Source organism: Callionymus lyra, chromosome 13 (genome assembly GCF_982586985.1).
Source record: "Callionymus lyra chromosome 13, fCalLyr1.hap1.1, whole genome shotgun sequence".
Taxonomy (NCBI): domain Eukaryota; kingdom Metazoa; phylum Chordata; class Actinopteri; order Syngnathiformes; family Callionymidae; genus Callionymus; species Callionymus lyra.
This window is the reverse complement of record NC_141830.1, coordinates 5,405,169-5,414,738: the sequence shown is the minus strand read 5'-3', so window position 1 is coordinate 5,414,738 and position 9,570 is coordinate 5,405,169. Positions and strand designations below refer to the sequence as shown.

At 43.4% G+C, this 9,570-nt stretch overlaps 1 pseudogene; it reads left to right on the top strand.

Moving 5' to 3' along the window:
- The first annotated feature begins 7,916 nt into the window (after positions 1-7,916).
- Positions 7,917-9,177, top strand: LOC148067032 (uncharacterized; annotated as a pseudogene).
- The last annotated feature ends 393 nt before the right edge of the window (positions 9,178-9,570 follow it).

The following is a 9,570-nucleotide window of genomic DNA, read 5'->3' as shown; positions in this document are numbered from 1 at the left end:
GCGCTACAGTTTGCCTGTCAACCCCCGCGTTTTTCAGGGATTCTCTGGACGCGTATGGCGGAGCAGGAGAAACTATCCTGTTTGAGAAACGAGGTGTCTACTCTGCTGCAGAAGGAGGTCGTAGAACTGGTCCCTGCAGCCGAGATGATGACAGGGTTTTACTCCCGGTACTTCCTCGTGGCGAAGAAGACCGGGGGTTGGAGGCCCATTTTTGGACCTCAGCTATTTGAACAAGTTCATAGCTACCCGCCCGTTTCGCATGTTGACGGTCAAGAAACTGCTCACAGGTGTTAGTCCAGGAGATTGGATGACATCTATCGACCTGACCGACACGTACTTTCACATCAAAAGTACTTGCTTTTGCCCTCGAGAATCATGTGTTTCAATACACTCTGTTCCCATTCGGCTATGCTCTGGCACCCAGGACCTTCACCAAGTGTGTGGAGGCGGCACTGGAGCCATTAAGAGTGAGTGGGGTGAGGATCTTGACCTATCTGGACGACTGGTTGATCCTTGCCCGGTCAGAGGCAGAAAGTTACACTCACTCACAGAAGGTGTTGAGCCATATTGCCACCCTGGGGTTCACGGTAAACCTCAGCAAGAGCGCTCTGACTCCAGTTCAACAGTTAGTTTACCTGGGGGAACTGTTGAACATGGAGGAGGGATACGCGCGCCTCCCGGACGTGCGTATCCAGCCCATTCTCCGACTGACAACACAGTTGCTGGAAGCTCGGCGTCATGTGACGACAGCAGGCACTGTTATGTCCGTCCTGGGGCTCATGGCAGCAGCTCACACGGTATTTCGGCTGTGCTTGCTGCATATGAGGGAGCTTCAGAGATGGTTGGTCGTTTCAAGCTAGACCTCAAGCGGGAACAGGGTCGAAAGCTTCACCTCTCTCCCCAACTGTCACCGTACAACGTCCTAGTGCTATCCGACAGCTCCACCGCCGTGGCGTACATAAATCGCCAAGGTGGAGCCAGATCCCCAGCCCTTCTGAGTGTGGCAAAGAAGATTTGGCTGTGGGCAGACCGTCACTTGCTTTCTCTCAGAGCTCAGCATGTACCGGGCGAGATGAACGCAGTAGCGGACAGACTGTCGGGTGGGGGCTGTCCACGACAAATGGGGTCTGTCCGAGGCAGTGGAGAGCCGAGATATGGTCTCGGTTCAGTCACCTGGTGGCAGACCTCTTCGCCAGCAAGGAGAACTTCAGATGTCCTCTCTGGTTCTCCCTCAGGGCGTCGGATTGCCCCCACTAGGCTCGGACGCTTTAGCCCACTTGAGTTGGCCGGCCGGACTACTGTTCGCCTTCCCTCCTCCGCGGCTCCTTCTCCCCTTAGTTCGGAGGACAAGGCGGGAGGCGCTGAGGTTAATACTGGTAGCGGCAGACTCCCTGGTGCGCATGGTGGTCAGGGATCCGTGGGCCATACCTTGGGCCCCCGCTGCCCTGGACCGGCCTCTCAAAGTGTGGCTCCTGCACGGGACGAGCTGAGCGGGAATTTCTACCTGCGCGTTCTCCACACGCTGGAGAACGCCTCAGCCCCGTTGACACGCAGGCTTTATGCCTCGAAGTAGGGGATTTTCTCCCGCTGGTGTGCAGACAGGTCCTTGGACCCCAGCTCCTGTTTGGTCTCTGCTGTCATGTCTTTCCTGCAACTTTTGCTGGATAGCGGACGGACTTTGGCGACACTGAGAGTGTTCGCATCAGCCATAGCAACGAGGAATGTCGGGTTGAGGGTGCTTCGGCTCGCGCCCACCCTCTTGTGGTGAGTTTTTTCTTACAGGGTGCCTTCAGGCTTCGACCTCCTGCAAGGCCTTCCAGCCCTAAGTGGGATCTCCAGTTTGTACTGGACTCTCTCACAGGCCCGACCTTAGCCTCTTGACCAAGTCCCACTGGATATCTTGTCTTCAAGGTATCGCTCCTTCTGACACTAACAACCACGAAGAGAGCGAGTGAGCTTGTGCTCTCTCCACTAGCCCTGAGTGTCTTTCTTGGCGTCGAGGAGTCTTCGGTGTCTTGCTGCGAGTGGCTGTGTTTAGGCGCTCTGATGCCCTATTCATCTGCCGCAATAGATGCCGACGGGGTGAGGCGATCTCCTCCCAGAGGTTTCTCATTGGGTGTGATCGGCCATTATCCGGGCCTACCAAGCAGCGGGTGGATCTGCTCCTAGCGGACTGAGGGCACATTTCACCCGTAGTGTGGCAGCCTCAGTGGTTTTTTCACTTGGTGTGACATCTGCTCAGCTGCTTCTTGGGTGTCTGGGGGTACATTTATCCCGTTAGGCTTCCCCTTGGGTTTAAACCAATAGCGAAGCTGTTAGAGGGCAGAGCACCAATATGAAGTAGAACCCCTGAGTTATCTATCATAACCTCAGGATCTACGAATTGGGGCGAAGCCCTCTAACCTCGTCGCCCAGCGGCCGCCCTTCTCGCTGAGTTTTCAGTTGGAGGAAGTGCGGCGGGTGTTTCCCGCCTTTATAGGAAGTGGACTGCCCCCTGCTGGGTGGCAAGTCCATTAAGCTTTCTCAGAGACGAGGCGGTGCCTCGGGGTAAACCAATAGCGAAGCCGTTAGAGGGCTTCGCACCAATTCGTAGAACCTGAGGTTATGATAGATAACTCATGGGTTTTCTATTGACAGACGCTGGCAGGTGCGCGGCTGGTGATGATTGAGTGCCGGGTTCTTCCTATTGAATAGGAGCATCTCTACCCGGAAGAATTCGCCAGAGTATTGAGTTTCCAGACCAGGTTGGCTATCCCTCTGATCTCGCTCCTCGCTTTTGAATCTGAACTTTGTAAATCCTATGGTTACCCCTGACGTTGTCAGCGCTTTATTTTACTCACGTGAGTCTTTTTGTCTTTTTTTTTTAGTTGCCGTTTGAGACCCCGATCTCCAGCCGTGCCCTGCCTTCGTCCGGAGCGCCTGTTTGTTTTTTGTTCCTGTTCCTCCCTATTACGGACCGCTTTGGAGTTATTAAAGACTTTTATTCTGAGCTTTTCCTCCGTGGATTATTGACTCTTCCGCATCTGGGTCTCCTGCCCTGATCGGTTCGTGACAGAGTTGAGTGACAGTTGTGACATGAGAGATGTTTTTAGAGTTTTGTACCCGCACAAAATAGATTTTACTCGCTTTGACGTGAATGTTAAGACACGGATAGACCGAGTATATGTATCAAAGAGTATAAAAACCGGTGTATTATAAAACAAAACTTTTGATCAATTCCGATCATTTAACAGTTGAGACGGGATTACTTTGAGGAGACTGCGAACAAAGAGGTTATTGGAAGTTAAACATTGATGTACTTCGAGAAAAAGACGTCATCGAGGAACTCATCACTGAAATACATCTAATCAAGAACCTAGAGGTATTTTTTAACTCTAAGCGAGAACTCTTGGAGTATATGAAGGAAAGATTGAAAAGGTTCTTAAAATACAAATGTAAAGTTTTGAATAAACAGAAAAACCAAAGGTACAAAGAACTCATGATGGCGTATATAACTAAGAAAACAAAACTCAATATAACGATGAAAGAAGAAGAAGAGATGAAGGACATGAAATCGGAATTTAACAAAATGAATGATGTGTCACAACATTTAAGAATACAGGCCGGGATAAAAAATAAAGATGTGTGCAATATAAACCAATTAATTAAAAAGTACAGAACTAATTTAAATAATAAATACATTTCAACAATAAATAATGAAAATGGTGAACAGATCACAGAAGAAAAATTAAAAAGGGAAAAGATCAAAGCACTTTGTGAAGAAATGTATAAAGAAATCGAAATATCAGAAGCACAAATGAAATATTTTATAAGTGACAAAGAAATACCAAACCTTCAATACAACATCTTTGAAATCTCTATACATGAAGTAAAATAAGCCATTTTGCAGTTAAATCGAGGGAAAGCTCCAGGTCCGGATGGACTTCCTCGTGAGTTTTATCAGTTTTGTGTTGAAGAAATTTCTCCGTTACTTACTGTAGTTTTTAATGAAGGAATAACATCATGGATCCTTCATCCCTCTTTTTTATAAAGGTGTGATGTCTCTTGTTTTTAAAAAATGAGACTGCAAAGACCGCAACAACTGGAGGCAAATAACTATGACCAACACTGATTACAAAATATTAGCAAACATCATAATGAACCGCCTGAACCCGATTTTGGGAAAAAGTATTGCACAAGAACAAACCTGTGCAATAAAGGGAAGGTTAATGTAGGATAATCTTGCAACTCTCAGAAATATAACGGCTTTTGACTATGTATCCAGAGATTACTTGTGGCATGTTTTAAAGAGTTATTGTTTTAAAGTTTTATTGATAACATCGAACTGTTGTATGCTGATTCCACCGTGCAAGTTAATGTAAATGGAACTTTAACTGAACAGGTCTGTATAAAAAGAGGCGTCAAACAGGGCTGCCCTCTGTCTGCAGCATTGTATGTTATCTGAAGTACAGTTTCCCGCTGTATCTCCTGCGCGTTCATTGTTTGGACCTCAAAGAGAACCAGAAGGCAAACTGTTAAAAGAACTTCTGTTTATTCTAACAACAGAAGGAGATTAAGGCACAGAATTGTGGGTCAGCGACTGTTACCTGAGGAACTCTCAGATACAGCCACCAACTGACGACAGAAGCACAGAAATTCTTATACAGTCGAGTTTGGGCGAGGAGAAGGATTAAAGAAGACCTAAGGTTAAAAGGAACCGACACAACTGACAGAGAGGTAATAATGGCGTATGCAGATGACATCGTTGTAGTCGTAAATAATCAAACGGAGTTAGACATTTTAAACGAACATCTATGTAATTACGGAAAAGCCTCTGGAGCTAAATTTAACCAAAACAAAACCGAAAGTGTGTGGTTTGGTGAAATAAATAAAAAATCAAAGATCAATATAAAAGACCAAACTGGATCAACGACTCAAGTAAAAAGATTTACAAGTTAATTTCAGACATGTGCCACTGTGGTTTTCATGAATACAAGCAGCTGCAATCGTGCCACTACAAAACGTGTGTTAAAAATGTTTTCTCTAAGGATCTATCTGAGAACACTAGAGACGTGATGTGGCTGGTATTGGTCGGTAGACTCGCGGTCCGTGCAGTTGTCAGATGGAGTTGCTTCGTCAAGACTAAACGGTGTCCTGTAGATTAATGTCGACAGGATAAGACCATATCACCAGATCATCTCCTTTTGGATTGTCAAAGGGCAAAATGCATCTGGACAAGATTAAAAAGTATTGGCCTGGAAATTGACATAAAAAGGAGCACCGTAATGTACAGTCTTTGAGAACATGCCACAAGAACAAAAAGATTTGTATTGGTTCATAATTTGTATTGTTGTGTGTAAACTTTGGAGAACACGTTGCATGATGGTGATTCACAATAAGGTAGTATCAATTGACGTCACTTTTAAACAAATTTTAACAGAACTCAAAAGACAAAGGACAATGGACATGAGTGGAAACAAGTGTAGACAGTGGAGTTTTTTTTTACTTTTTAGAATTGGGTGCTAAATTAGTGTGTTTTTGAAATGTATTCACTAAATTCTAAATGCTTTTTGGCTCTTTGGTGTGTTTTGGACATGTTGAATATGTACAGTTTTGTGACCTTGCAGTTTTTGTTATGACTATGTAATATAAAATTAAATTAAATAAAGTAATTTAAAAAGCGTAAAGGTAAGTAACGACCTGCTGATGGCCTCTGATCAGGGCCATGTTTCAGTTCTTGTTCTTCTAGATCTCAGTGCCTCATTTGACACTGTTGACACCAAATCCTTCTACAGAGGCTAGAAAACCATATAGGCATTCGTGGAACTGCTCTTAACTGGTTTAAATCTTACCTGTCAGATAGAACACACTATGTACATGTCAACCACCTCTCATCAACACATTCTAAGGTCAGCTATGGTGTCCCACAAGGTTCTGTTCTTGGTCCAATCCTATTCACAATCTAAATGCTCCCACTAGGGGACTTGATCAGAAGACACTCTATAAACTTTCACTATTATGCTGATGACACCCAACTCTACTTGTCAATGAAGCCAGATGAAAGAAATCAGCTAACACAACTACAGTCCTGTATTAGACATATCAACAGTTACAAAACTACAGTTATGTATCACATATATCAGCAGCTACACAACTACAGTCCTGTATTACAGATATCAAATCCTGGATGACCAAAAACTTTTACTGAACTTGGAAAAAACTCAGGTTCTACAACATCTCAGACAATCATTAACTATTTGCTGTGGCTAATTGGAAAAAACTGAGGGATCAATAAAGTTCTACCTACCTACCTACCTACCTAACTAATGATAAAGCTTACCATAATGGACTTGCTCCTGCTACTAGCGCCACTGTAAAGAATCTGGGTGTCTGCTTTGAGAAGGACTTATCATTTAACTTTTCTCCTTGAGGACCAATTCTGATTCATATTATTCAAAGTTCATATATTAGATTATTATTACTGGTGCTATTAAGGTAAGGTAAAACTTTATTGATCCCTCAGGAGGGAGAAATTGTTAATTTATTTTTTATTTATTATTTATGTATTATTGTTGTTGTTGTTTAGTAGCTATCATCAATATCATAATGCTGATTTGCAATTAAACTGTACTTTTATATGAAAACTTGTTTGTTTTGAATTAATTTTTCATTTAAGACTAGACCAGACCATTATCAGGGGGGGCCCCCACAACCCAATACATACACACACACAGCACCCTACCATCCCCCGAGTCACCCTTCACCCTTACCCTACTGTTAAATGGTTTATTCCCCCCATCACCTTGTATTCACTACCAGCCCCCCAAAGTTTTTGTTGTTAGAAAGAGATTGACAGTGACACAGCGACAAGATGAGTGAAGAAAAGAAGAAAAAGTGCTATCTGGACACAATTTGGTTTAATTTCCAATACGGCGGCATGTTGCAACATTTGCAAAGCAAAGCTCTCTACTAAAGGTGGGTCCACAGCAAACCTTTTCCGGCATTTAAGAACCAAACACCCAACTGTTCAGCTGCAAGAGGTGAGAGTCCCTGCTTCTACAGACACCAGCACCAGAACTGCTCCAGCCAGCACAAGTGTCCAAGTCAGTGCAACCACCAGCACTGCTGCGGCCAGTAGCACCGGTCCAGGCCCAGTTGCTGTTGCCACAACCGGAGCAATTTGTAGGCCTAGTGGTCGAGGAAGTCAATCGAGACTAACACATTTTGTGTCAAGACCAATTGACCCACTCAGACAAAAGGCCTTGGATGAGATGCTGGCCAAAATGATTTCACTGGACTTACAGCCATATTCCATTGTGGAAGACACTGGAATCTGCCAGTTCATAAAGGAACTCAATTCAAACTACATCTTACCGAGCAGGAAAACTCTTTCCAATACCATCATACCCGATCTATATAAAACAACACGGGAAAAAATCAAAGAAAAGGTTAAAAAAGCCAAAGCTGTCTGTCTGACCACAGACTGCTGGACATCACGAACAACAACGTCATTTATGTCGGTTACATGCCATTTTATAGATCAATATAAGATGGTCTCTGTCCTGCTGGACTGCTTCGAAATGAGTGAGAGGCACACAGCAGACAACCTATCAGAGCAGCTTATTCGAGTTGCAAGGGAGTGGGACATCACAAACAAGGTGGCTGCCTGTGTGTCTGACAATGCTTCAAATGTGGTGAAAGCAATTCAGAACACAGGTTGGCCTCACCTGTTCTGCTTTGCCCACACCCTCAACTTAATTGTAAGCGGTGGCATGACTCCGATAAAAAAAACTCTTGACAAAGTGAAGGCTATTGTGGAACATCTGCACAGGAGCACCGTTTCCACAGAGAAACTACGGGCCACCCAAAAACAGCTAGGCTTGCCAGAAGCTCGTCTAAAGCAAAACTGCTCTACAAGATGGAACTCTACATTCTACATGGTCCAGAGTATCCTTAAAAATAAGGATGCAGTAATCACAACTCTGTCCCATACAAATCCAAGACTACCCACCCTAACACAGGAGGAGTGGGAGGAACTCAAGCAGGCCTGTGAGGTGTAAAAACCCTTTGAGGAGGTCACCGTTGAGATAAGCGGAGAGGGGTATGTATATGATTTTATTATTGCAGTGTTCTGATAGTACTGTGAATTTAAGGGCTTCTTTTTTAACTAGCACAGTTGCATCAAAACAAAGTCATAAAACTGTCAATCAAGCTTTAGGCTCCTCCTTGTCTGGCTTGACCTAGACCTTGACCGAGGTCATTGCCATGGACACTTGACTGTAGAGGTGCTTCAATCAAGGCTTTTGTTCACTGGCTTCAACACTCAGTGAGGTTGTGAGATCAGTGTCACTTAAATCAAAAAGAAAAAAGGTTAACTAGAACTAATTTTAGCCATTAAGTTTACGAGCAAAGGGTTGTTAATTGCACAAGTATTATTACTATTAGTAATAATATTATGAAATATGTTTACAATAAGATTATACATTATTATCATTGTTGTTTCTGTTGTTTTTGTTGTTGTTGTTACTATCAGGCACAAACCTTGTTTTCTGTCTCTCAGATATGTCACTGCGTCAAAAGTAATTCTTCTGGCAAGAGGATTACAGAAGATAGCCAAAAACATGCAAAAGGATGTGAACCTGATGGATCCTGTGAAACTAATGGTGGACACCATTTGTTCCCAGATGGCTCACAGGTTCCACAAAATTGAGGTACATGTTTTGCTATCTGAAGCAGCAGCACTGGACCCCAGGTTCAAAAGGAAGGCCTTTGGCAGGGATGAGGATGCAGATAGGGCCTATCATCATCTCAGCAATGCTGCTGCAAAGGTGAACCTCCCCAACCAGCAGGCTGAAGAAGAGGGCAAGTTCCAGTCAGGACGGTTTAATTTGGCAGGACTTTGATAAGCAGGTCTCTGGGCTCCGAAATCCAGTGTCGGATGCAGTACTGGAGGTCCGTGCTTTTGTGCAGGAGCCTCTTATACATAGACTTTCAAACCCTCTCACATGGTGGCAAAATAGAGGCGCGGTCTATCCAAGACTGTCCGAAATAATGAATAGAAGACTCTGTATTGTGGCCACATCTGTTCCATCGGAGAGAATTTTTAGCAAGATGGGGCAAATAATATCAGAGAGACGAAATCGGCTCAGCCCATCCAAAGTCAGCCAGCTGGTATTTTTAAATGCAAATCTGGAGTAGATCTTTGGATGAAAAGAGAGAACAAATATGTAAGGAAAATCTTTCCTTTGTTTGACACTTTTGGTGTGTGTGTGTGTGTGTGTTTAGTTTCTTGATTTTCATATTTATTTTTGTATTTAAGCTATTTATTTTTTGTTTGATTGCATATTTAAGTTGATATTTCCATTTTCTTTTTAAATGTAGGGCACAGAAATTGTTGATTTAATGTTGCCATTTCTGGCTCTTCATTTAATATTTGTTTTGTTTTATTTAAGCTATTTATTTTATTTTTGTTTGCATATTTAAGTTGATATTTAATTTTTTAATTTAAATTTAAATTTTATTTCGGTGCAATAAAATATTTAACAACCAAGCAATTTAGTCACACTTTATTTGTTTATTATACAGGCTGGA